This window comes from Neltuma alba, unplaced genomic scaffold (genome assembly GCF_004799145.2).
Source record: "Neltuma alba isolate B1F8T4 unplaced genomic scaffold, ASM479914v2 tig00005136_pilon, whole genome shotgun sequence".
Lineage (NCBI taxonomy): Eukaryota > Viridiplantae > Streptophyta > Magnoliopsida > Fabales > Fabaceae > Neltuma > Neltuma alba.
This window is the reverse complement of record NW_021633993.1, coordinates 257,728-281,616: the sequence shown is the minus strand read 5'-3', so window position 1 is coordinate 281,616 and position 23,889 is coordinate 257,728. Positions and strand designations below refer to the sequence as shown.

The 23,889-nt window shown below is 35.8% G+C and overlaps 1 pseudogene; it reads right to left on the bottom strand.

The window, feature by feature from the left end:
• Positions 1-16,602: 16,602 nt before the first annotated feature.
• LOC114746904 (uncharacterized) lies at positions 16,603-23,274 on the bottom strand (annotated as a pseudogene).
• Between the last annotated feature and the right edge of the window lie 615 nt (positions 23,275-23,889).

Genomic DNA, 23,889 nt, shown 5'->3' with positions numbered 1-23,889 from the left:
TTTAAAGTTAAGGGAACAAAATGAAACTCTGTGTAAAATTAAAAGACTAAAAATATATTTCACCCTATAAAAAAATATATGAAATTTTTTAAATTCACAAGTCATGCACTATTATATAATTTTCCATAAAGCCAATTCCTTGTGAATAATGATAGACTTCAAAACGTTTTACTTTAGGTTGCATGCATTGCTTGTTTGTAGTATTCTTAAATATTTATTTAATTAATAAATATGATGTTGAATTAGAAAATTAGTGTTAAAGTGCATTTTTTTAAGAGATTTTTCAAGAGAACCGGGTATCATAAACTATTATTTAAGTGATGCAATTTCTGCCTTGAGATAACCAAAAAAAAAAAAACATGCTACCCCCTAAGTATAAGACCTAATTAGGAGTTTAGATTTAATTTTAAATATAAGATTTCAGTCAAATTTGTCTCCCAAATTTATAAGGTTTTCTTCAAAATATTCATATTGATTTTAAAGGATTTTCACCAAGAGGTAGTTCTGATATATATGATTACATAGAGTAAGTTAGAGAATATATTATTATAAATAACCAATTTAACTAATTTTTTTTAATCTTATCAATTTAATTATCTAACTCTTTTATAAGCGTTAGATGTGGAACGTTGGAAATATTGTTGGCCTAGAGATTTTTGTTTGACCAAAAATGTACACGTGACAATCCACATGTCACTCAATCCCACTTCTCCTCATAAGATGGATGATTCCTACTGCATGGAACCTCTCCGCTTCTCACGAAACTAACAAGCTATTGGTTGATATAGTAAACAATTTCAACTTCATAAAAAAGAGAATACAAATTTAAATCCCAACAAGTATACTTATTGGAAAGATTTTAATCTTAACACTCCTAGTTTGACAAATATTAGTCTCAAATCCAAATTGACTTGAGGATATTATGAGTTATAAAAATAAAAAAAAGAATTTTGCCTTGATGTTGATGAGTATGCGGAATTCAACTCGCCTAAATTTTTTTAATAGAAAGTGCGAAGATGCTTATGTAATGTTAGGCTCAAAGTAAATGTTATTTGCATGGTAAGAAAATGTTACGCTGTCTATCAACGTCATTATAATTTATGACGTTATGCATCATTCGTCAGTACAATTGTTGCTACTGATTATCTGGTTAGGCTACTTGTTTTCTTTTCTTCCGATAAAGCTGTTATATTCTTCAACTTTTCCATTAATTATCTGAAAGATAATATTTTTACATCTTTTCTACTTGCTTTCCTTTACTTTAGGCTATTTTTCAAACATAAATGCGCTTCACTACAAGTCTTTATTAAAGCAACCGTTCTAACGTTAGATTTGGAGAGAAAAATGACAAATATAAGATATTATGCATGTTGTTACCCTGACTAGCGTCCTTGCATATATATATATATATATATATATTTATATATGTGTGTATGTGTATGTATTTGAATAAGCGTAATAGGGGAAGGAAGATTTGAGTTTGTCGACGGCTATGGCAGGTGTTAACATGCTTCTAGAATGTATACATATGATGTTTGAATGGTAGCTTAATTTGAATTGTAGTTGGTTACAAACTACTCTTTTGATTCTATTTATAAGTCATTTCAAACTTGTTTCACACAGACTACAAGAAATCTTACACTTCATTAATTTTCATTTAAAATTCAATAACTTTTTAACTTTAGTTACATCTAATATACATTATATCTCATGTAAATAAAGTCAATACAATAATAAATGAAGGGTAAAATTGTATATTTATATAAAAAAATTTCTCTCAATGCCCTATAAATAAGCTCAAAAAATATTTTCTCTCTTTCCCATAAATAAGACTAGAGGAGTTGTAATAAAAAAAAAAAGAGGAGTATTAATTAAAATACTGATTGAAAGTAAAGAATGCTTATTTTCCAACTGTAAAATTTTTTAGTGTTACTATAAGGTAGACTCTATCTAATTTTTCATATTGTTAACCTACTTATTATTGTAATTTATAGGATAAAGGTATAAAAAATGCCTATAAACTTTTACCTAAAGTGCGCCTAGTATCATATGTTTTTTAAGAAGGATAAAAGTACTCATGAACTTATATAAACATGACATAGCTAGTAAATTTACCTAAAGATTGTTACTTTTTGCCGTAGGGCCTATGCTTATAAAAATACAAAAATGCCCCAAAATCAAAAAATAGAGTAGGACAATAGGGTGAAAAATACTCAAACTTAGTTAAAAGTGCGCCAAACACCAAAATAATCAGTCAATCCAATCACTCATCAGTTTAGCTGCACTAAGACTGAAAGGCACTATTAAATTTACTCGGAATTAGAGAGTGTAATCATTCTACACGAACATGACACAGCTAGGTTGCCATACAATTCCTCCTCTCGTGTTCAAACTAATCAAGAATATCGTAATCAGAATATGTCTTGTAGAATTACAATTTACAATTCAATATCTACAACCTAGGATACTAAATCACAAAACATAGAATAGAGGCTCCCATTCAAATCAGAGGCTCAGACATCGGTGTAAACTCCTAGGAGGAGATGTACTTAGGTACTCATGCCTACCCAAACTCATCGGCCATCGCAACAACTACTGGTTTTGACTGTCTCCTCCCAAGTGTTTGCAAAGTATGTCATACGACAATTAAGAGTAGAAGAAACACTTTTCTTTTGTTTGGATGGGAAGAAAATTAGGGAGGAAAGAATATTAAGAGGAAAAACTCGCCAAAATAATAACTTTTATTATTATTATTTTTGAAAATTTTTTTTCCTAGTATTCTCTTTTCCCATTTTCCTCTCACTTTTCCCTCCATCCAAACATTGCATTAGAGAGATTATAAAAGTGATTAAATTCACAACATCCATCTTTGACACAATTTATCTCTAATTAGACACACGTTATTTCAATTAAAGTATTAAAAAAACCAAATTAAAATATAGAAAGATATCTAAGAAAAGTGATACACCAGAGCTAGAGATCATCAACTCGTGGAGTGAACTATTATAAATTATAAATCGGACTAAAAATGATATCCTCTCTCCCTGCTTTATAAATAAAATATAGTTTGTTTTGTGGTAGCATTTTAGTCATTATCATTATTTTAGGAAACAATATTAATTTGTGACATATTTATTGAGTTTTAACTTTTCCCCCCTCAATAAGGAAGTAACAGTACACCTGAAATATGGTTCTTCCGGATATGCCAAATAAAATTTTTAATTAAACAGCTGAATCTGAAAACAACAGACAAGAAATAATCCATGGCATTGAGTGTTGGAGAAAATATTCCCAGATTACGACGCATTAATAGTGTTTAATGTAATGCTTGTTTTTTTGTATAAAAGGTGGGAACTAGTTTCAATACTCATCACCTTGATAAGCACCCTAAACTCATCATATCTGGATCATTCATATCTTATTTGAACGTTCAGATTTAAAATCTTTAATGAATTATTTTCAAACACAAAAAAATATTTTTTAAAAGAATGATAGTTAATATATTATCTCTATTTTAAATTATGTGCATATTAAAATAATTATTTCAAACAAATAAAAATAAAAAAGAAATTAAATCTGTATCATCCAAATAAGATATGGATGATCCAGATCTCATAAGTTTAGAGTACTCATCAAAGTGATGAGTACCAAAACTGGTTCCGAACTTTAATTACCAAAAGAATTTTGCAGATGAGCTTGCCTGTGACATTCATAGTGGCATCACATTCATAGTCCACTTTCTTTTCTCACCACTCAAAAGTGTAGGCAATCATTACCTCGGAGTTTATAGTGTAACTAGTGTTCATGATCCTTTGATTCAGCTGATATCAAATATTTTTAAGTCTTAACTTAAATAAGAGGTTGCAAATTTGATTTTCTATGAATAAAATGAGTACGTAAGTTTCTTCTACAGGGTTAAAATGATGACAAAAAAATTTGATTTACAGTGGAAGTTCTTTTTTGGGGCGTACTACAGTGGCACTTTAATTAAAAGCAATATTCAAAATACAAGCAACTTTTAGCCGGCTGATTATTGGTTTTAATAATAACAAATAATGTTAAAAATTATTTTAAATAAGAACTGATGTTTTTGGAAATCAAATCCTAATTAATTAATTAAGATAATTGTCTTTGTTCCAAAATCAGGGAACAATGAATAATATATTGGCGATGATGAAGAGGAATTTGTCGTTGGTGCCAAAAATGGGGGTAAAATTGTGGAATCGAAATACAAAAAGTAAAATGACGTTGAGATATGAGTAGAAAAGATGAAGGATAGTTCTTGAAGAACGACTATCACTTTTCATTTGAGCTTATTAATTGTGTGTTCATGAAAATAGTATTTTGTGCTAGAGCTTTACTTCACTACCTGGATAGTGAAGAGTAATATTTAGCGAACTATATTATACATTTGTAGTATTAGCGTAGGGTATTAATTCTGGGTGAGCTAAATATATAAAAATCTTGAATATAGTGTGAGTTGTGCGTGAGTTTGTGGTAAATCCTACAGAAGCTTTAATTGGATTATCATAGTGGAAAAATCTCGAATAGGTGTTTTTTCTTTTTTTTTAAAGGGAGACTGGAGCTGGGTCAGAAGGATTGTACTGGGATGATTTTTGCGGTGCATGATTCTCTTTTTGCCTTATTTATCAGCAGACTATATTTTGGTGCACATTTCATCTCATTATTCTGCAACTTTAATAATTTAGTTGTTATTTGTAAAGTTTTGAGCTATTTAATTTTGAATTTGACTGGTACGGCAATTAACCCATTAGTTATGAGCATGATTTGAGAACTCTGTTTGAGAAAAATTGTTTTTTTCTTCCATAAAGAAATTTAATTGGAAAAACAAAGGTTCAACAAAAGCAACTAATTAAAAGAAAGCCCAAAAACAAAAAAGACCTCACCCCTAAACAACATAGTAAGAGGCCGTATATTGCTATGCCAAAAAGGAAGGAGCCTAAGGCCTGTGGAAAAGGGCGCAGAAGCAAAGCGTGTGAAGGCATTGCAAATGATTTTACAAAATGATAACGAGTTGAACACACGTACTGCTGATGTTCAGTCTATTGATACTTCCAATATTCCACAAGGTGGAGGTGGTGGTATGCAGGGACCAGTTTAATCTTATTTCTCCAAAAACAAGTAATTATTTTATATATATATATATATATATATCACTCTCATCCGCCAATAATCCATTCGGAATTGCTCTGGAAATTATTTTCAGTGATAGGACTTCACTTGTATATATTACATATGTTGCAGGAACCCATTGCCATTCATGAATAATGCAAAAACATTTATATCGATAAGGCCAGCACCAGTGGTTTCTACATTCTCATCGAGGGGGCCCAACATGATTCTTCCCTCAATCCTCAAGGTTATCCATTCTTATCACACCGTCTAATAACTCCCCTGGTCATCAAGTATATTGTAATTCTTACCTTTTCTTTTCTTTTATTTGCATTTTTCAGCCAGATGCAACAGTGCCAGGTCAGGATATAATTGCTGCTTATTCATTAGCTGCAAGTCCCACCAACCTAGATTCAGATGACCGTCACTTTAACCATGATGTTCAAACTGGAACTTCCATGGCATGTCCTCATGTTTCTGGAAATTGCTGGTCCTGTTAAAAATCGCCATCCTAATTGGAGTCCTACGATGATCAAGTCAACAATCATGACCACACGTATATGATATACATTAATAATCTGTCTTCATGTTCACAATTTGATTTCTAATGGGTATCAAAAACTATGTTGTTCCTCATATAGCAACCACACTGGATAACACCAGTAGACCGATCAAGGACGAACAAGATGGTCAGGTGGCAACTCCATTCCATTGGGTCACAGGATATGTCAAACCCAACATTGCAATGGACCCTGGACTTTGTTTATGATATCGAAACTTCTGATTACCTCAACTTGTTATGCTCTTCTGCTTACGAGGACATAATAATTAAAGCCATTAATTACCATAGGCCGTACAGATGTCCAAGGTCTTACAGACTACAAGATTTCAACTACCCTTCCATCACATTGCCTTTTCTGGGTGTGAAATTTATAAATGTTACTTGTGTAGTGACAAATGTTGGGCCTCCAAACACATATACTGTAAATATTAAAGCCCCATGAGGATTTAAGGTTGTTCTTCCATCAACTTTAACCTTTCAGAGGATAAACCAAAAGAAGGGCTATATGGTTATTTTGCTGGCAACACGTTCAACCAAAACTTCGGAGCATTCATTTGGAGAGTTGACTTGGACTGACGGCAAGCACAAAGTGAGAAGTCCTATAGTAATCCTTCGACATGCGAAAATGGTTACGTAGATTTCAATGTTACCAATCCACTTTGTTTGTGTAATAATTTGTGAGCGGCAGTAATGTCAATTAGTGTGTGTTCGGATGTGTGTGGATGTACTTATCTTTGTCTTACTACAATAATAAAGTGACCAGCCTGCTCGAGAGTTGCTCTCTCGATTTTCTCAGCTTCTGATTTTATATTTTATAATTTATAATTTATAACTTTGCTAGCTCCTTGAGCTCAGTCTTGAAAAAATTTGTTGCTTTTATAGTAAAATGGATGGGCCTACAATGATTATAATATTTTTGCAATAAATCTTACCAAACTTTAGATATCACACCTTCATTCAACATCTAAAACCTTGGGTGCAGAAGAGAACGTGGGGTACAAAACTCGAGTTGCATGTGAATAAGACTGTGTTAGAGGTGAGAAACAAAATACTTTAGAATGACAGGATATGCTTTTCTGTGAATTATAATACTATGTAATAATATACCGTTGATAATTTAAAAATTAGTCATTAGTGTGGAGTATAATATTTGTAAATAATATGTCATGGTATTCACATGTTGTAAATTGTAAATAACATGGCTCGTTTCTCAAAGCTCGACGTGTATGGGATTGCTATTTGCTGGTGTGTTGGTGGGATGTAGATTAATGAAGGTTATAAATAAATGACAAAGAAAAGGAAACAATATTTTGCATGGTATGAAAAGAAATATAGGCATATACTTTTTCAATTATTTATTTGACATGACAAAAATAATAAAAGAATGAAAACAGATTTATGAAATCATGAACGAAAGCACACTCTATTCCATGTGTACCCCATGCTTGATTATATTGCAATATATGTGCCAAACATTATCCTTTTTAATGGATTCATTTTTTTTTCCTTTTACTTTTCTAGGGAGATGCCAAACATGGCTACAGTCCTATTAGAAGAAATCTTTACAAAATGATTTCTTCTTCTTTTTTTTTGGTTAAAAATGGGGGGAAAAAAACATACTTGGGATGCTGTGATACTGATGATGATTGGTCTTGCTTGCTTTCAGAAAGAGATTGCTTTTCTAAAAGATTGGAAGTTTCGTAGGTGGGCATGTTCCTTCCAAAAGAAATCAAAATAAAAAATAATGAAAGTAAAATTCAATAGAAAATAAAATGTATAAAGATTCGCAACACACACATTATGCGAGTCCTAGCTATCTGGTTTTATGCAGTTTTTCCAATTCTGTGATTCATTTACTTTGCGAAGCGAAGTAAAAAATTGAAATTGGCCAACAATATAGTCCCTCCAACTCTTTTTATAGGCAACTTTAGACTAAATCATGTAGATAAAAAAATTTAATTAAAATTGGTTAAAAACAATGAATATGTAAAAATTAAAAGATTTTTATTCAAAATACCCTTATTTATGAGGAAAGAGTGTAAGAGAGAGGATAAAAGAATTATTGTAATAAAGAGAATTATGAAAGAGAGAAAATACGTGGTGGAGAGAGATTATATTAAAATATAATCTTCAGAATATTTATTATCAAGGAAATAATATTTTAGGAAAAAAATAAATATATTAACTATTAAAATAAATTTTTAATAGGGACAAAATAGGAAGTATGCTATCAAAAATTTGAGACAACTTATAAGTATTATTTATATTTAGAGACAAGAGGAATGATAGTTATTGTTGGTAAAAAAGGATAAGGTATATTGTTACGGTCATGCATGACCGCATAATAATTATAAGACATCAGTTTTGTCCTCCATTTGGCATTTGATTACTATAGTGATAAGACAAAGAAAAATAAAGAAACTTTCCACGTGTGAATACACTGACGACCTATTTTAAAGATGATTATTAATGTATGGTGAAACATCCTTCTTTTAACCCCTCAGAGTACGCGTTCGAAAGTGTTATGGTTCAAGCGATTCATGAAACAAGCCCGTAGATTAAAAATTAGCAATTGGTTCTCGGGTTACTGTACACTAGTTAAATTCCAGATTTTTGATCTAACTTTGAAAAATTATAACTAATTCTATAAAAATCGTATTGAGGTGCTCCAAAATTCTACTTGAATCTCTTTCAATTCTCTACATGAGAAAAATATCAAACTAGACTTATCTCAAGCCAATTCATACAGTTTAATCTATGAAAATCACTATTCATTTGGTAAATTTTGGAATTTCTAGTTTTCTTGGCTCAACTTTGAAAATTCGTATCTCTTAGTATACACATCTAATTGATGTCATCTACCTATCATTTTAAAGCTTGGGATGTGTATAATACATCTGCCAAGTTTCATTGATTAATTCATACATTTGGTATGTCAAACTGGAGCTGGAAGTTGATTGCTCCAGGACTTACGTTTTATCCATTAGACAATTCTTGCTTTGATTATTTTTATTGTTTTGGCATGCATAGCTTGGCCCTATCCTTTCCCATTCATTCTTATACATTTCCATTCATGCCATAAACATTCTAAACAAATATATTGCATCATTGGCATTATATACATAATTTACACAAAAGGAGAATCATATATTAACCAATAGCTTCATTCATTAACATGAATAATTATTCACTTTCTTCTCCTTCCTTCTCATGCTCTCCTTCATGCAATCATTATCCATCATACTTGACCTAAATGGTTGGCAAACATACATGGCAAGCTTGATATTTATAACATGCTTGCAACTTAACATGTTTATAACATAATGACATATTTGGAAATCATCACGCATTTATCATAAAACACATAGGCCTATGATATATTTCAAACACATTCACAATCACAACACATGAGTTCATAAAATCATATAACATAGAAACATGTCGTTCATGCAAGCAAATACCAAGCACAAATCAGTAAGGTCACGTTTGTTATCTTGTGTCTTTAAACTTTCTCTTTACTTCCTCTTGCTCCCTTTGCTACCAACCATTAAGGTTGCTTACTCAACCTTTGCCATTCATCTTCCTCAATGTCTCATGACCCTAAATGCATCAACATATCATTTCTATTTATTCATTAGAGTCATAGTAATCAACAACATCAACACTTTGTTTTCTTTGAGCTATATTAACTTCTAACTTTTGAGCTTGATTTTCAACCTTTCTAAAATTAATTCCACATACTATTCCCACACAATTTTGCATGTAGAATCCATTTCTAAGCTCAAATAATCAAAATCAAACTCCTTCCCCATGAAGTAGCCTTGACTGAAATATAACTGAAGTTACATAGTCATGAAATTCAACCAATTTCAACATAAAACCACTTGATTCTTATTCCTTTCAAACCTTTAAACATTATTCTAACATCAATTTCATCTTCTCCTATTCTTAAGGATTTCGTGCAGTATGTCCCCCTAGAGTCTTAAGCTCCCAAAAATCATTAAAATCCATAACCAAGCTCAATAACAACAAGGGAAGTGAAAACTATATTAAAAACCATAAACATACCTTGTTTTGGAGCTTGATCTTGCATATGATGACCACTTGGTCTTTCTCTCTCTAGAATTCATTTTGCAAGAGTTTCCCCAAAGGTCCATGGCTTGCACAAAAATGAGGGGTGGGAGGGGGTATTTATAGAAAACAACACTGAATCTGGGCTGTTGATCTTAAAAATATGTGACTTAATCTGGACCGTCCATTTTCTCTTTTAATCTTGTGGTGACAAGTGTCCCATGACATCATGCTTACATCATCTTGATGACATCATGCTTACATCATCAATCCACATGCTTTCAATCCAACCGTACACGTGTCTTGCATCTGACTGTATACTTATCTTGCATCCAGCCGTGCACGTAATACCTTCTTTTCCTATCTAACCGTACACTTGTCTCCTCCATATTTCTTCATCATTTTGGCATTAAAATAGGGAGAAAATTAATATAAAATTCGTGCAAAATACAACCCTTAGATATTCTTTCACCTATCTTGCCATTCTACACCGTATAAGGTACTTTTTCAGGCCCTGACTTACTCGGGACCACTGGGACATGTTCTGGCACCATTTTCTCACCTCAAATAAATCCACATGGCATTATATAACATACCTAAAGAGGGAGTGATGCTCTTTCCTTGTACTTCCATTAAAATATTTAAATAATTAATAATATCTATTTCGGAATGAACTTTACTGAATTCTTTCTACCAGTTTACAACGCCGAGATTCTATCTCTGGTACCAATACTATTTATTCATCACAAGAAATTCCTCTAATTTTTCTTAAGTCAAAAGTCAACATCTAGATAGTTGACTTTGACTGTCCCTGGATAATGTATAAATAGGTTTTAAATTCTATTAAAGACAACCTCTTCGCTTTTTGGGGACAGAATTATTTTTAAAACCTATGATAATTCCTCAAGTATTTTTTCCTATTTTCTTCTAAATATTTGAGACCTTAAATAATTCATTTTTGAAAATATTCCAAATCAGTCAAAACCCTGGGAATTCCACGATTTCCTTGTAGGGGCATTTTCATCCATTTTAGCCTCATACAAGCCTCTGAACCTTATTGCCATTTTTCTAAAGCGTTCAGGCCTTAACCTACCATTTCCCATTTTCTGAGATTCTTCTAGGATTTTTTGGCATAATTTTTTTTTGCCCTTACCAACCCAAACTTTGAAAACTTACGATTTTGCTCCTGGTTTGACTTAACCTCAAAATTAACCTCATTGGTGCCTCCAATATAACCTTTGGCCTATATTCATCTCTATTTCTCATTCCTAGGCCCCTGAGACCTCTTCTGAGTACCTAACTTTCTCTTTTCTCAGTCTCAAAGAACTTTCCCTTTGCGATTTAGTCCTTGGGAATCCTGTTGTCCTTCCAGGGATTCGCTGGGACCTCTGCCAAAAAAAGTCTAGTAGCCTGACCATTTCAGGCTAATTTTGGTACTTCTAGGCCCAAAATTCAGGATGTGACATAGGCCATCTAGTGATAAAGAAATGCTCTATGGTCTGACTTAAACCAAGTAAATGAGTGACACTCGCGTTTGGAAATGTTTCGACCCATTCATAAGAGCCAAGTACTCTGTCTATCCTGCTCTCCACCTTACTCCTTCACCAAGTAAAAATTGGTCTAAAGAACCTCAAATCATTAAGTCTAATGTCTAGCATAAACTAATCAAAATCTTTATCTAGTCTACTACCACTCCTCCCTAATGGGCATTCACTCCCTAACAAGGTTGCATTAAGGACTCCCTCCATGCACCAGGACACTAAACATTCTAACCAATTACTTCAAGCTCCCTCCATAGTGCGTGACGTAAAGCTGGGGTCATGCTGGCATAAACCAAAGTAAGCTCCCAAGCTTGACACTCATGACTCAAATTTTTGAGACGCATATATTTTGCGTTTTTAACTATCACTTCCGCCATGCCCACTTTCTCTATCCATGGACAACATATGCCCCCCTTAAAACCTTATGCATCCATAATTTCCACATGCTAAATCCTAACTGCATTGCTATTCTGGTTGCCTTTTCTCCACTACTTGAGTTTCAAAGAAAGCCAACATATCCATTTAGTACATGTGTTTAATTTCCTTAATAAGTTTTGAAAACATGCATGCACCCATCCCATATGCATTCCAAAGGATCACATTCAGCAGGGAACCAATTTTAAGGTCAAAGTATCCTCTTGCGTTATATCTACTATATCCATCCATGATTCTAGATCAATTTCAAGAGCTGCCAGGCCATCATTTCCATATGTGCCCTATTTATTCATTGTTTTGGTCCTACTTAGGCCTTCCTCATCATTAACTTGATAAATGTTCAATTAGGCTAGGTGTCTACCTTGATTTTCCACCGTCTCACTTATGTAAACTTTAAATGTAATAAATTTATAAACATAAACTTGTCTCACTGAAGTCTTTGGTTTGATCTTGTGTTACTCTACAGAAGGAATCAAACCAGTAGACATTGTTATCATAGGTGGCAAGAATAAGAAAAGCTAATGACAATTACAAAATACAAATTATGTCAATTATAATTCTATATATATAATTTGTGTGTCCCAAATACAATGACCTATACCAAGAAGAAAGTAACTTTCTTCTTGGTCTAGGTCATTGTGGTCATCATATAGACCAACCTTGCTTCTGGACTATTTGATGTTTCCTATACTTTTTAAGGATACATGAAGCCATATGTGCCCTCATTTCCTTTCTCCATGCAGATGCGGCTAAAGTGTCTGTTGTTTAACTAGGAGAAAAATTAAGACATGCATAAATATAATATAAAATAAGAAAATGATATTTTTACTTACAAAATGGCCTAAAAGTTGAGGAATTCAGCGAGGTCCTTCTTGTTGATAGTAAAGTCATATGTTAACTCTGAACCTATAATCCCCAATGACATTTTAAAACTAAGTGGTTGCACCATTTCTTGCATCATAGAATAAAACAATGCTAAACTGCTAAATCTAATCGAGACATCAATATTAAGGGGCTTAAGGACAGGAACTATGTTCATTGTTCCCTTCTTTGCCATTGCTACTAGTTTTCCAACAGTTTTTTTTTTGCCACAGAATGAAACTTCCTTTAGCCTGGGCTAGTAATCGAATCTCATTACTAGAGTTGGGCAATAATGGGCAACCCTGACTATTATGGACTTTAACTATCATCACCCTCACTTGATCCTTTAGAATTTTTTTTATCATGGATTGTTGTGCCCTTAAATCTCGACTATCAATGACAAGGCCAGGTTTATCAATGTCTACATATAGAGCACATAGCAGTCCATTATGTTGGGTATGGTCAGGGTTAGAGTCAGGGTCAGACAGTGTCAATTGTAGCATTTGATTATTACTACCTTTTTCACTTTTAACCATAGGTGAATCATAAAACATGAAAAGAAGTTACTTAAAACAAATTAAGTAAACTTAAATGGACTAAATGAACCTTAAAAAGATATGATTATTACTTGTGACAATTTAGATGCTTGAGGCATCTAGAACCCATTTGTGCCCATTACCATCGTTGCCTATTAAAACTTAGCATCAAACTCTTCACATATCTTTTATATCTCCGTTTTATGTTCTTTGTTAAGTTGAACTTAAACTCTCTCTGTTTCTTCTTGTAATCACTAGTTTGGCTCTCTCTAGACACCACACTGTTCACCAAATAACTTGACCGCAAGTGGACGGGTCGCAAGTAATATAAAAAGTATCGTTCCCTCAGAGACTAAGGCTAGATGAGTTGAAAAATCATAATTGTGTATTTGATTAGGTTAAGTGAAATAATTGTTGTAAAAGAGTTTATGAAATGAAAGTTAAGAAAACAATGGTTTAAAGCAGTATAAAATCAAATTGACCTTGAAACAATTAATAGACTAGGGTTATTCTTCACTAAAGTACTTCATGAACTAGATTAATTACTTCTCAAATAGTGTTTTACAATAAATTCAGTTAGCCAGGGTTTATAGAATTGATTAAGCTTTCTCAAGTCAAAACCAAATGTTGCAAACACAATTAAAACACAACAATCTCTTGCATTTGTTTGAAAGGTTGTTCTTTAAAAACCAAAACCCATTTAGTCTATGCTAGGTCAATAGATACATCTCTGATCAATCAACAAACCATCTATTCACTCAAATAAATTTCTGGACTAGCATGTTTTTACCAAAGTTCACGAATTAGTTTAACTTTCTCAAGTTAAACAATCAATCAATCAATCCAAATGATGGCCAAACAAAAGGAAGCATTAAGCTCATAGTAAAAACAACTGAATATTATTATTAACACTAAAGAGATAGTAAAACCCAAGTCTCAATCCATACAATAGATCAAAATAACCCTAGAAAAACAGATTTAGCTATATATATCGAGTAAATAACTACAACTATAAGAGTATGTAGTAGTCATAGCAGAAACAAGAAGGGAAGAAGAAGGAAACCCAGAAAATTCAAGATACAAGCTTTGAATCTCTTCTAGCTTCAAGCCCAAAGGTCCCAAGCCTCCAAAACTCCAACCCTAGCAAGCCAGCCTCCAAAATTGCTCCAAAAGTCGAACTCCCTTCAGAAAACCTAGTGTCCACCTCTATATACCCTAATTTTTTAAGTTAGGAAGTAAAACGCACAGCTGCGAGGGCCCAGGCGCCGCGGCGCCTATTACAGAATGGCATTATAGCTCAGGTACCGCGGCGCACGTGATAATCAACCGCGGCGAATTTCACCGAACAGTTTTCTTCCGAGATAGCTTGGGCGCCGCGGCAGATTCAGCAAGGTGCCGCGATGGATTTCACAGAGTCGCAGTCCTCCCTTTCTGTGTGATCCGCCGCGGCGTTTTCTTCCATAGGCCGCGGCGGATGGCTTCTTTTCAGCTCTTCTCCATTCTTTACTCTCCTCAGGCTTTGTTTCCTGCAAAATTGACTTATAAACCCAATAAAAGAATGTTAAATCAGCTTAATTCAGTAGGAATTTTGAGAGGTTATCACACCCCAAACTTACACTTTTGCTCGTCCTCGAGTAAAACAACAAACCAGCGACTAAGTGACAAAATTGCACATTGAAGATTGTAGGAACAGTTGTATCCTCATTAATGCTCAAGACACTATACAGGATAGGAAATTATTGAATCACCCAAAGAAACAAGTTTCATGAACTTAAAACAAACTTTCAATGATTTTGGAGTGTGAGTGTGTGTATAGAGTCAATGAGCATCTCTTAAGATACTGTTTCAGTGGAATGAGAGACTTTAGCCAACATACTAACCTTCAACCGTATCCTTTCATAAGCCTAACTTCTTCTCTCTCTCTGTTTACAACTCACCCCATATACATTTGAAATCAAAGGGACTTTTCGGCTTATAACGTGGCCAAGAGGTAATGGCTTAGGAAAGAAAGGGGAAAGTAGATCATACAAATACTTTGAGATAAATAGATATTCAATAATCAGAACTTACTTCAACCACTTTCATTCTCCCAAACTTGTACCACAATTATTTGTATATAGATAAGTATATACATTTTTTTTTTGTTTTTTTTTGTTTTTTTTTGTTTTTTTAAAACAAACAATTACAACTTAGTACCTAACACTTTAACTTGTCAGAATAATTGACTACCCTTTCCAACCTTTCAAAATCTCCACATTTCATCAAACCCCTTATCCTTTCAACTTCCATTTATCTCAAAGCTAGGGATTTCATGGTTTTTTCAATTGGTTTTGGGTTAGGAAGAGGTTAGGGTTTGAAACAAAACTTGAACATATATACTTTTTTTTTTTTAAAGCTCAAAGCATGGGTTCAAAGGATAAAACCTATAAGGTCAGCTTGAAAGGCTCAAACGCATTTAAGAACTGCCCTAATCCTTTTTCAAATTCATATAGAACAAACTATAAACTTTGAGAAATCAGAAAAAGGTTATGAAACAATTTAGTTTAAACAAAAGTATATAGGCTAAATTATCCACTCAACCTCAACATAACCCCTTGAAATGTCTTGACCCTTTTAGTGCATTAGTTTCTCCAAAATTAAAGAAACATAGGTTTTAACCTCACAAATCAAGCATCGAAGAGCAATTCAAAATTCCTATCAAGCATAGTAACCAAGCATTTTGTTCAATCATTGGACCATTCATACATCCTCAACTAACAACTTGCCACTTCAGCTTATATTTCATAAAATCAACAGAGCAAAAATTTAAGCTGACAAAATTTCTACTGTTTCAGCTGTTTCAAATTTTCTCAACAAAATGACCTTTCAAAAATTTTCAAATATAACCCTGTTATCCACAAAATTTTCAAATTTAATCCTGTTATCCACAAAATTTTATCCACAAAATTTTGTCCTGATATCCACACAAAAATTCCTATTATCAAAAATTTCAATCCTCACCCCCAAACTTAAAATTGACTGTGTCCTCACTGTCAACAAGGAGAAGTAAAGATCAGGGCATGCAGGCAGAATTGAAAAAAAAAACAATAAATTCGCTGCATGAAAGGTCAAAATTTCGCTTTTCTTCCTGTACAAGTATATCAGTATGCACAACTATCAATAGTATCATCATCAGATAAGCATTATGAAATCATCAATTACTAAAGACATCCACAAATTAATCAATCAAAAGATCTGTTAACCATTCACATTTTCAATCATTTCGCAACAGTTAACGCTGTGAAAATCAGCAATGATAGATATTGGTCAACAGTCAGAATCAGTTCAACAGGCCATCAGTAGCCTTGCCAGAATCATAGAAGCAAATAACACACAAAATAGACCAAAATGCAAGAAAATTCATAAACACACAAAATGACAAAAGCAGCAAAGCAAGCAACAACAGCAGCAGAAATGGCCCCAGCTAGTCCTCCTCCTCCTCAGAATGCTGATCCCCCTGATCCTCATCACCCTCTGCATATGGATCGACAGCCATATCATCGTCCGAGCCAATACCAGCCCCAGAAGTTCCAGCTTCATGTTCATCTTCCGGTGACTCTGCCTCAGTGCTTGTATCTTCCACATCCGGCGCGTCAATGTCCAATTTCCTTGCAATCTGGACTAATAGTTCCTCCATGCGCCTTTGTCTACGTCTCCTGTGACGTATCTCTCTGTCTAATTTCTCATGGAGGAGATCCAAGCTTTGAGTGGTAGGGTCAACACTGGCACTGGCTCGAGCTTCCTGTTGCCTCCTATATTCCTCGGGGAATTGTTCAGCAAACATGGCTTCAGTGATCCGTTGTTGTTCTCGTTCAGGAACCAGAGTAGAGTAGTTGAATGGTGAAACAGGTTTGAACTTTGGTCTTTGTCTTTCCACTCTACCCCTGCTTTAGATAGCAGATCCGAGATGAGGTGAGGCATGACGAGATTTGTATTGTGGGCTCTGCAGGCATCCCAGATAGCATCAAAAATCAATTTTGGTACATCTACTGTTGCCTTGATCATAAGTAGATAAATCAGGAGTGCCAGATTCCTTGGGGCTTCACTGAGATGCGTGGTTGGCATAATGTTTCTTGTGACAATATGCAACCAAATTCTGGCCTCCGGTATCATGTCTTTTCTCATAATATATGCCTGGCCTCTCTTAGGCCGCACCCACATTCCAGCAGAACCTGTGAGTGTTGCTGAGATGGCATCGAGGGGAATCTCCTTCTGATTGTTGAGATAATACTGATATTGGCACTTGTCCACCTCGGGAAGCTCATAGTGATCTCTGATGCTCACCGGAGTAATGAGGAAACGCTTGTACCGTATAAACATCTCATTACTCAAGTTTGTTGCCACCCTAACATAGAATTTTCTGACCAGCTTCTCATTCCCTTCACCTTTGGGACCAATCAGATTTAGGAGGTTGAGCTTCCTTGCTTTTTTATAGAACCCGAATTTATTTTTGCACGGAAATTCTCTTTCTTGATGCAAACCTCTTTTTTCAATGAGCTCTTTAATTGGAGGATCAGGGGAGGTGGCACGGGCTTTCTTCCTGGGGCCATTGGATTGTTACCTGCTAAGAGAAAACAAAGCACACCACACACAAACTAAGAACAAAAACACACTACAATCACGAAACAACCGACAAAGAAAAAGAAGAAAACTAACCTAAAAATAAAGAAAAACTATCCCCCAAACTTAAATCAAGGAGCTAGACCACAATCTCACCATTACTTAATCCCTTTCTCAACCTGAGTTATAAAATACCCCAATTCAAATCAAGTTTACAAAGGTTCTCCTATATCTGGTGATTTCAAAATCAGACAACCATCAGTAGCTGCCAATTGAAACTAATTTCACTAGATCAGAATAACATTTCCAAATCAGCTACAAGTGAAATAGAACAACATAACTTGGGTAATGAACCGGTGTTATTGGAAAATTTAGACAAGCATATCATTTTCTCAAATTAGGTCCAAGCTATGATCATTCAATTTCACATGTATCACATTTTATCCAATACATGTTCACAGATAGTTGGGCAATAAAGAATTATCACCTAACCACAATGTAACCTCAGAGAATCAAAATGCCCTCATCTAGAGTTCTAAAATCATCTAACCAGAATGCTCAACCTAGCTATACCCATCTCCATCTAAACTAGACTAGAAGAAACTAAATAACAGAGGAAGAAAGAACACTAACCTGCGGACGAACAAAGGACAGAAATGGACGGAAGGCACCGAAGAAAGAACAAAGAAGAGTGCCGCCGACTTTGAGGGAGAGAAAGAATGGGTGTGGGAGACCGAGAAAATGATGACCGGCGGCGGTAGAAGGAGAAACGACCGGCAGCGACAGGGAGGATGATGATGATCGGCGGTTTCAAAAGGGAAAGGGGGAACCGAATGGGAGGGGATTATTATCTAATAGAAAAAGGGGGGTTATCTAATGGGGGAAACCGAATGGAGAGGTGGGGATTGAAAATTGGATAGAGAGTGAAAAGACCAAAGGGTTAGGGTTTTAAAATTAAAACAATGAATCTACCCTAAAAAACGGTCAGATACACTTGGGCAAAGTGGGTATTGAGACAAATGAGCAAGGTTAAAATGGGGAACAAAAATCTGGAAATGCGAGAAGGCACCGCGGCAAATTCATCAAGGCGCCGCGACGCCTTACACAGAACTGCAGACCCTGGGTAAAGCAAGAGCGCCGCGGCCTCTATGTATAAACGCCGCGGCGGTTTTTACCGAGACGAACCTACAACCTAGGACTAAGGCGCCGCGGCGGATTGACTCAGGGGCCGCGGCGCCTATTACAGAACGGGCACTCTGAAGCAAACTAGGCGCCGCGGCTTCTCATCAAACATGCCGCGGCGCCTCACACAGAGAAGGCATAAAATGAAAAATTAATAAACACAAACCGGACCTACCACAATCAAGCACCCTACACACAATAAAACAAGACTAAACACAAGCACAAGCATAAAAACAAACACAACACAAACAACCACATAAAAGCAAAACCACAAGCCTCAATTTAACAAAAATTCAAACCAATCAAGGTCAATGCCACTGCTGGAGATTAAGGTTAGGTGTACTTCCCTGGTTGCGCTAATTAGAAATCAACCACTCCTGCTAAGCTCCAAAGTTTGAGGAATAAACCAAAGGCCTACAAAAACAAAGATCAAACGTAAATCTACTAAAACAAAACCGAAATAAAAGAAACACATCAAAGGCAAGTTTAGAGCTTGGGTTGCCTCCCAAGTAGCGCTTGGTTTATAGTCTTCAGCCTGACTCTTCAGCTCTGTTATGATTGTTCAGCAAAGTAGATCGTAGAAACTTGACGATCCACTTTTCCACCCCAATAATGCTTCAAACGTTGGCCATTTGCATGAAATCTTTCACCTTTTTCATTTTCCAGCTCCACCCACACATGGTTAGCAGCTTGTACCACAGTGAATGGCCCTGACCAACGTGATTTGAGTTTGCCCGGAAATAATCTCAATTTGGAATTATGAAGTAACACCTTTTCCCCGCTTCAAAGACCTTGGGATAATTTTCTGATCATGATACTTCTTGGTCCGTTCCTTATAGAGCCTTGCACTTTCATAGGCATTAAGGCGAAATTCCTCTAACTCATTCAGTTGTAGGAGCCTTTTTGCACCAGCAGCTTGAAAGTCAAAGTTGAGCTTTTTTATGGCCCAATAAGCTCCATGTTCCAATTCTACAGGCAAATGACATGCTTTTCCAAACACCAACCGATAGGGAGACATCCCAATCGGAGTTTTATATGCTGTCCTGTAGGCCCAAAGAGCATCATCCAGTTTTAATGACCAATCTTTTCTTGTTGCACCTACTACCTTCTCAAGAATGCTTTTGATCTCTCGGTTGGATATTTCTGCTTGGCCATTTGACTGAGGATGATAAGCCAAAGTTACCCTGTGCTTTACACCATATTTCTTCATCAGAGCTTGAAATTGATGATTGCAAAAGTGAGAACCGCCATCACTAATAATAGCCCGAGGTGCTCCAAATCTCGTGAAGATGTTTTTCTTTAAGAATTTGATCACCGTTTTAGCATCACTGGATACACATGCAGTAGCTTCAACCCATTTCGAGACATAATCCACAGCAACCAGAATGTACTCTTGATTTAGAGACTTTGGAAACGGGCCCATGAAGTCAATTCCCCAACATCAAAGAGTTCAACTTCCAGAATATTATTCAGAGGCATTTCATTCCTTCTTGATATGTTTCCCACTCGTTGACATCGATCACATCGAATCACAAAGGCATATGCATCTTTAAATAGTGAAGGCCAATAAAAACCACTTTGAAGGACTTTGGCAGCCGTTTTCTCTCCTCTAAAGTGTCCACCATAAGCTGAAGAGTGGCAACACTCTAGAATATCTTGCTGCTCAACTTCCGAAACACATCTTCTTATCATCTGATCGGCACATCTTTTGAACAAGTAAGGTTCTTCCCAAAAGTACATCTTTGCATCGTGAAGAAATTTCCTCTTTTGATGGGAGTTAAGGTCTAGTGGCAGAGTTCCACAAACCAGATAATTAACCAGATCTGCATACCATGGAGTAGTTGAGTTATCCACAAAGAACAAGCATTCATCGGGAAAAGCTGCATTGATCTCTTGACAATGATCATGTTGAGCTTCACTACTTAATCGAGATAGATGATCGGCCACTTGGTTCTCAGTGCCTTTCCTATCAACAATTTCCAAATCAAATTCTTGAAGCAAAAGGACCCATCGAATTAGGCGTGCCTTGGAATCTTTCTTGGTAAACAGATACTTTAGGGCAGAGTGGTCCGTATAGATAGTCACTTTGGTGCCCACAATATAAGACCGGAATTTCTCACAAGCAAACACCACTGCAAGCAATTCTTTCTCAGTAGTAGTGTAGTTAAGTTGGGCATCATCCAAAGTTTTACTAGCATAGTAGATGGGATGGAAGACCTTATCTACTTTTTGTCCTAGAACTGCTCCAACGGCAAAATCACTAGCATCTGCCATAATGATGAAGGGTAGCTCCCAATTAGGTGCCACTAAAATGGGTGCTGAGGTGAGCTTCTTCTTTAATTCCTCAAAAGAGTTCATACAAGTGTCATCAAACTTGAACTCCCTATCTTTCTCCAACAAATTGCACAAAGGCTTAGTGATTTTAGAGAAATCTTTAATGAAACGACGGTAGAATCCTGCATGACCCAAGAAACTTCTAATACCCTTAACACTTGTTGGTGGAGGCAATTGCTCAATAACAGATATCTTTGCCTTGTCAACTTCTAGGCCTTGTTTGGATACTCGATGACCAAGGACAATGCCCTCTTGCACCATGAAGTGACATTTTTCCCAATTCAGAACCAAATTAGTTTCTTCACATCTTTGCAAAACAGCCGCCAAATTATTTAAACAACAATCAAAAGAATCTCCAAAAACAGAGAAGTCATCCATGAACACTTCAATTGTTTTCTCAATCATGTCAGCAAAGATGGCCATCATGCATCTTTGAAATGTTGCTGGAGCATTGCAAAGACCAAATGGCATTCTTTTGAAAGCAAACGTGCCATATGGACAAGTAAAGGTTGTTTTCTCTTGATCTTCTGGGGCTATTACAATTTGGTTGTATCCTGAATACCCATCCAAGAAACAAAAGAATTCTTGCCCAGCAAGTTTATCCAACATCTGATCAATAAATGGCAGCGGGAAATGGTCTTTTCTGGTTGCTGTATTTAACTTTCGATAATCCATGCAAATTCTCCACCCAGTCACAGTACGAGTTGGAACTAGCTCATTTTGGGTGTTAGCCACTACAGTTATACCGCCTTTTTTAGGGACGCATTGAACTGGGCTCACCCATGAACTATCAGAAATAGGGTAGACTATTCCAGCAGAAAGCCATTTAAGGATCTCTTTCTTGACTACCTCTTTCATAACCGGGTTTAATCTCCTTTGATGCTCAATAGAAGGTTTGTGACCATCCTCTAATAAAATCTTGTGCATACAAATAGAAGGGCTGATCCCTTTGATGTCAGCTATAGACCACCCAATAGCTTTCTTGTGGTGTCTCAAGACCCTTAACAGTTTCTCTTCTTGCAACGTGGACAACTGAGAAGAAACAATCACAGGTAATGTAGTAGAATTACCCAAGTAGGCATACTTGAGATGTGATGGTAAAGTCTTCAACTCCAACACCGGCGGTTCATCAACAGAAGGCTTTAGAGGAGAGCTCAAAGCACTAGTCACATCCAGAGGCTCAAAAGTCTTAGCTTTTCGATACGAAACGCTTCAATACTCATCATTTCTGCATAAGCTTCAACCTTGCCATCAATACTACTTGTTTCTCCAATCAACAATGCTTCTAATGGGTCTTTGGTCAAAGAGTTAATCAGCTCCTCTTGCACTGTGGAATCAATCACATCAATACAATTACAGTGAGCAGAATCATCTGGAAACTTCAAGGCTTGATTCATGTTGAATATCACCTTCTCATCATTTACTCGCATGGTGATCTCACCCTTTTCTACGTCAATGAGGGTTCTTGCAGTAGCTAAAAATGGCCGTCCCAAAATAATGGGGATATTCCAATCTACCTCACAGTCTAACACAATGAAATCAGCTGGGAATATGAATTTGTCTACCTTCACCAAGACATCTTCTACAATCCCTTTTGGATATGAGATACTTCTGTCAGCAAAGAGCAATGTAACTGTTGTTGGCCTTGCTTCACCCAAATTTAATCGATTAAATACAGCTAGAGGCATCAAGTTAACACTTGCTCCCAAATCACATAGGGCTTTTCCATTGAAGTGTTTGCCTATGTTACAAGGAATATAAAAGCTGCCTGGATCTCTCAGTTTGGGTGGGAGTTTTTGCTGCAAGATGGCACTACAATCTTCAGTCAGAGCCACCGTTTCAAATTCACCAAATCTCTTCTTTTTGGAGAGAACATCCTTAAGAAACTTAGCATACTTAGGCATCTGCTCTAATGCTTCAGCAAACGGGATGTTGATGTGTAATTGCTTAAACATGTCCACAAATTTCTTGAACTGGACATCTTCATCTTTCTTCTTGAACCTTTGAGGAAATGGAAGCGGCGGCATCTGTGTAGCAAGAGGGGAGTTGTCTTCCTCTTTTTATCATCAACTATTTCACCCTCTACCTTCTTTCCTCGAACCACATCAGTGAGATTTTCTTCTGTTTGTTTCCTTTTCTTGGTTTCTTCCTCTTCTACTATACCACCTTCTTCTGAAAGCTCATTTGTATCAAGGTCAGTCACCATACTGTTAGTGATGTCCTTGCCGGTCTGACTAGGCCTCTGAATGTCAGGTAATTGCTTTCCACTTCTCAAACTGATCGCTTTGCACTCTTCATTACCATCCCTTTTTGGATTGGGAATGGTATCACTTGGTAAGCTGCTTCTTGTGAGTACATTCATTTGTGAAGCCAGTTGACCCATTTGCACCTCGAGATTCTTGATGGCAGTTTCATGGAGAGAAAATGTTGCCTTATTCTCAGCCCTTGCAGATTCTTGATTTGCTAATAGTTGAGCAAACATCTTTCAATTTTGGAATCTTCCTTTTGAGGGTGCTGCTGTTGCAATTGATGTTGCTGTGGTTGACCATGAAAACCAGGAGGCCCCATTTGTTTAGCACCAAATGGTAATATTTGTGGGGGATTCAAACTTGGCCCATTTCGCCAGAGAAATTTG